Consider the following 6000-nt stretch of genomic DNA (forward strand, 5'->3'; position numbering starts at 1 on the left):
CATGAGGCGGTAGAAGGCAGACTCGGTGAATTTGATAGAAAGATCAAGGAGCTGGAAGTCAAGACCAGGGAAAATAAGGAAGAAGCGCTTCGGCTTGCTAGATACTCAAGAGCTTTCAACCTTAGGTTTGGTGGATTCCAGATACAACAGGGCAAGAGCTGCATGGAAATAATTGCGGATTTATTAAAGGAGAAGTTGGGGTTCGAGAGCGCAGCCGCCATGATCGAAAATGCGCATCGAGTTGGGATAAATGGTCGCCGGAGTGGTGCGAGACCTGCACCTCATATAATAGTCAAATTCATGAGGAGACCGGACCGCAAAAAGTTTATTAAAGCAAGGAGAAATATTTGCAACTGAAGATTATACGCAAGCTGATTACAAAAGGAAATGTGAGCTGCGTCCAGTCATGGAGAAAGCGTTTGAACAAGGTAAACGTCCACGTTTTGCCAACGGTAGACTTTTCATTGATGGGAAATTATTTAAGGACTGAAGATAATTCGGCTGATAGGCAGTGTCTCAGATTCGGATGATTTAATACGACGAAAATGATTGAGATGACACACTGAAGATGAAATATGGCGACTGAACGCGGTAGACTATTTTCGCTTGTCGTACGGGGCAGTAGGAAACTTTCGAACGAACTGTTGTTTGTGTACTGTTATTTTGAACTGTTGAACGGAAATATGGTTGGTGAATGGTGAGTTTTGAACTTTTGAACAGTAATGTTATTTTTGATATATGTTAACCTGAACTTGTAGAGTTATGCTGTTTGATTGTTTTTCGAGAAAAGCGTTTGTTTCTTTTAAAGTTGTTTGGGAGCTCGCGGGGTGGGTGTTTGTTCTTGATGCAACAATCCATTACCCCAGACCATTCGTCCCGGTGTTATCGCTATCGCCACCAGACTATTCGTCCCGGTGTTATCGCTATCGCCACACGAGACGGCAGAGCTCCAGAAGGAGTACCTACACTTTATGCAATTTTTTTTAAATTATGCTAATTTATTCATGACGTAGCAGTTTCTGTGCTCATGAATATTCATTAATTTGTGGGTCATTACATTTTAAAAGGGGCGATATATTATTTTTGGGGGAAGAGTTAGAAAGGGGGATTAGCAATCCTTAGGGGGTCAATACAAAAGAAGGGACCCATTTGGAGAGCAGCCATGCTCCTCGTGTCTGTTGTTGCACGTGACCTACAGCTGTCAACTGTAGTTCGTTCTTCGACGACTTCGGCTGGCTTCCACGTGGGGTAGTATTCTTGTGTTCTGTTTTCCTGACTTGAGTTTTTGAATCCGCTGTTTATGATTTTAACGTCTTTCATGTCTTTTGTAGGAGTGTCCAATCCGTGATTCGAACTTGCGATCTTTGAGTTCCCAGCGCACTGTCTTGTCCACTGTACCACGAGTGTCTTCACACAGGAGCTAGGATTTAAGTCCTATTCATAGGACACTGTCTTCACTAGCATTCAAAAATCTAACTAAACATACTGGATTCGAACCAGCGATCGCTCACATTGCTGACATAGTACAAATCAACTGAGCTATGTGGGTAGTCATGCAACTTAAATAATTTGTTGTCATATTTAGCTTTATTGCCAAATGGTGTTTGCGAAAAAAAGATGGGCAGGCAAGGGAATTGAACCCAGGTCCTCCTGGTCACTATGTAGAGAACTGACCCACAAGACCACAATGGATTGACTAGATGTATTTGCATTTGATAAGACTATATAGTGTGTATATATATAGAAATACAACATATTTCTATTATTGAGTTACAATTGTCCAAAAAATTGCCAATTTTGTGTTTTTACTTGTGTAAACTATATGCATGCCATAACCCGTTAGTGTACATCTTGCCAATTGGGTGTTTGCCATTTGCGTTGCCCATACCTGACCCGACCCTAACCCTAATGCCAAGACACGTTCCTGTTAATAATTCCGTTGCCCATACCTGACCCGACCCTTACCCTAATGCCAAGACACGTTCCTGTTTATAATTGCTCAACAATGATACTCTGTTGTGCACTGTCTGCGGGTAAGTTGCATTGATGTCAACTGATTAAACAAGTCGCGTTTAAGTAATTTCCACTATTAACAAGTGGTTAAATTGTGACAATAAATGTGTGGACAAATATTTGAGATTAATTTTGGTGTAGACAACTCTCGTTTAATTATTTTACACCATTACAAGTTGTTAAATTGAGAGAATAAATGTCTCAACAAATATTTAATACTTAGTTTGATGTAAACAACTCACGTTTGATTAATTCCCACAATTACAGGTTGTTAAATTGAAAGAATAAATGTGTGGACAAATATTTTAGACTTATTTTGGTGTAGACAGCTCTCGTTTAATTGTTTTACACCATTACAAGTTGTTAAATTGAGAAAATAAGTGTGCAGACAAATATTTTAGACTTATTTTGGTGTAGACAGCTCTCGTTTGATTAATTCCCACAATTAAAAGTTGTTAAATTGAGAGAATAAATGTGCGGACAAATATTTTAGACTTATTTTTGTGTAGACAGCTCTCGTTTAATTATTTTACACCATTACAAGTTGTTAAATTGAGAGAATAAATGTATGGACAAATATTTTAGACTTATTTTGGTGTAGACAGCTCTCGTTTAATTATTTTACACCATTACAAGTTGTTAAATTGAGAGAATAAATGTGTGGACAAATATTTTAGACTTATTTTGGTGTAGACAACTCTCATTTAATAATTTTACACCATTACAAGTTGTTAAATTGAGAGAATAAATGTATGGACAAGTATTTGAAACTTATTTTGGTGTAGACAACTCTCATTTGATTAATTCCAACAATTACAAGTTCTTAAATTGACAGAATGAATGTATGGACAAATATTGACCATTATATTTGTGAGTAAATACCTGTTGTTTAATTAATTTCCACCTCTACAAGGTTGAGAGAATAAGTGTGCGGACAAATATTTTAGACTTATTTTGGTGTAGACAGCTCTCGTTTGATTAATTCCCACAATTACAAGTTGTTAAATTGAGAGAATAAATGTGCGGACAAATATTTTAGACTTATTTTGGTGTAGACAGCTCTCGTTTAATTATTTTACACCATTACAAGTTGTTAAATTGAGAGAATAAATGTGCGGACAAATATTTTAGACTTATTTTGGTGTAGACAGCTCTCGTTTAATTATTTTACACCATTACAAGTTGTTAAATTGAGAGAATAAATGTGCGGACAAATATTTTAGACTTATTTTGGTGTAGACAACTCTCGTTTAATTATTTTACACAATTACAAGTTGTTAAATTGAGAGAATAAATGTATGGACAAGTATTTGAAACTTATTTTGGTGTAGACAACTCTCATTTGATTAATTCCAACAATTACAAGTTCTTAAATTGACAGAATGAATGTATGGACAAATATTGACCATTATATTTGTGAGTAAATACCTGTTGTTTAATTAATTTCCACCTCTACAAGGTTGAGAGAATAAATGTGTCGACAAATATTTGATACTTATTTAGGTGTAAGAACTCGTGTTTGACCAACTTCCACCATTGCAAGTTGTTAAAATAATGAAATAAATATACTGGTATCATTGGATATTTGATTTAATTGTGAAACTTTCTAACAAAACGTTAACTGCTGGCTTCGAACCCTCAATCAACAATTCCGCAGACACGGTATAAATTCAACAACACCACAGAAGATATTCGTCTGTTGCCTGAATTGTTTTCGTAATATAGGGAACGCCATCGACACTTTAACAAAACTTACCTTGACTTGGGTCTTGTTTATCTCTTGTCACAATCTGGAAACTGTTGAACAAATTGCGCGTCGTCCAGTTTAAGACGTTAGTTATTTTATTATTTATTCATTCAGTTTTGTATGGTGCAGTTTTGTGAGGTTTATTATTTTTTGCGACGTTCTTTGTTTACTTGTTTACGGTTTGAGAGATTTCAGTTTATTTGATTTACGTGTTTACGGTAGCTCTGAGCGGGACTCGAACCCACTGTCTTTTCAAGCTAATTTTGTTTTATTTTGATGGCACGCTTGTGTACCACGCCACGACGTTGGTCGTTAAGTGGTGTTCATTTTTCTAACTACTCTAGTGTTCCGATGAGTTGAACGGAAAAGCCAAAACGATTGCTGGTTTCTGATTGCTTCGGTTCTGGTGAGTGTGTATGTAGTGTGATTCGAACCCATGTCGTTTGTATTGGGCGTTTTTTTATTTCCCATGGTAGCTACGCCGTAATATGCAACCACTTCCCCGTTTTATTGTGATTTTGAGTGTTTAATGATGTCTTCCTCACCCGTCACGCCATGACCCAGTTTCAACCACACGGCCATTTTGCAACACAGTTCGTGACCCTCGGCGTCACCCGACTGACTATATGAGCGTTCTCTTCAACTTTTAAGCTAGGATTTATTACCGTTATTATCATTATATTGTCACGTGATTTGTTTTACCTTATGTGTAATGTCTTAAGTATCTTTATTGTAATTTGTATATACCAATTCGTATATACCGAGGAAACGACCCCGATTGAAGGTCATGTATTTTATGACGTCACCAATTCGTGTGTAGGTACTGCTTCTAGATCTGTGCCCACGAGACTCCAGCTTGTCTCCTATACAATTTGACTGCGCACATCCAGAAAGTAGATGTAGCTGTGATTGGTGGAATACTAATGAGTTGAGTGTCAATCAAACGCCCACGCTATCTTTAGTAAACAAAGTCACGTGACACGCGCCATTTTAGTTTTGATTAGTTCATCGGAGTGTCGGTGCTCGCCATCCATAAATCAAATCAAAATGATTTCTAAGGAAATTGTCGCGTCAGCAGTGGACAGTGTATGTATTTCTTCGGTGTACTGATGCACGAATGCACCGTGACACCGTGTTTCTCGGGTGTCGACATCGCTGAAAATGCCGCCGGCGCAATTTTTCACCCAACTCGCGATTCTGTTTTGCAACATTTTATCAATATTCCCTTTGACAAAATCGCCGACAAAAGCACCGCTTTGCTGATCTTTTGTTCTATAATTCTTAATGCAAACACCGACCCTAGTAGTAATTAGTAACGTGGCCTAGTACATATGAACGGTCGTCATTGCAAATCGAACATCCTTTTGAAATTTGGACGTCGGGCAGGCGATTTCAAGGCACCGCACTTAAATATTAGCAACATATTTTTCTGAGCGGTTGTTTATTCTCTTTCAAACGAGACATAAATGTGACGACATAGTCGATCCCTTATCCACCGCTAAGAATGCCGCAATGTTTCGTTCGTTTTGCAACATGCCACAAATCGTCGAAAAAAAGACCACTTCGACGGAAGCTTGCGTAATAAGGGGGTTAAAACAAGAAAACAAATGCCATGTTTAATACATATCGACCTGTTTTACTTGCGAAAGATAACGGAACATGAACTCGTTTCGTGCGACTTCGGAACCCGAAGGAACACACCAACAACGTTGAATTTACCCGCTATCTTCCAAATATGGTATATTAATTTATTCAGTTGTTTATTTAGAGTGACGTCCGCGGTCAAATGCGATTGGCTATCAATGTCAGTGCAAAGGTCATATGAATATTAAAATTAAGTGGGCGGAAGGAAAATTGTATAGGAGACAAGCTGGAGTCTCGTGTGGCGATAGCGATAACACCAGGACGAATGGTCTGGTGTAACAATCCATTGGCTTTATTCAGATGTGGATGCATCCGATATGGGGAAATTTGGGAGTTTTTGTGGCCCACCTTTTACAGGCACATTTTTGGCCTGGGGCAGATTCCTTTGTTTTGTTTTTTGTGGGTTTTTGTGAGAAAAGAGTCAAATTTTATTATAAGTGGTGTACCACGGAGTGTGTTATAATTCAACTGCCATGTTTTCTGAACTTAAATGTGAGGGGCTTGGGTCATTGCAAAAAAAGGAAAAAAGTGTTTAAGTGGGTTAATAATCAAGGCTCTAGTATTGGTTTCTTTTACAAGAAACGCATAGCAGTACA

This window comes from Saccoglossus kowalevskii, chromosome 4, assembly GCF_978046115.1.
Source record: "Saccoglossus kowalevskii chromosome 4, keSacKowa6.1, whole genome shotgun sequence".
NCBI lineage: Eukaryota > Metazoa > Hemichordata > Enteropneusta > Harrimaniidae > Saccoglossus > Saccoglossus kowalevskii.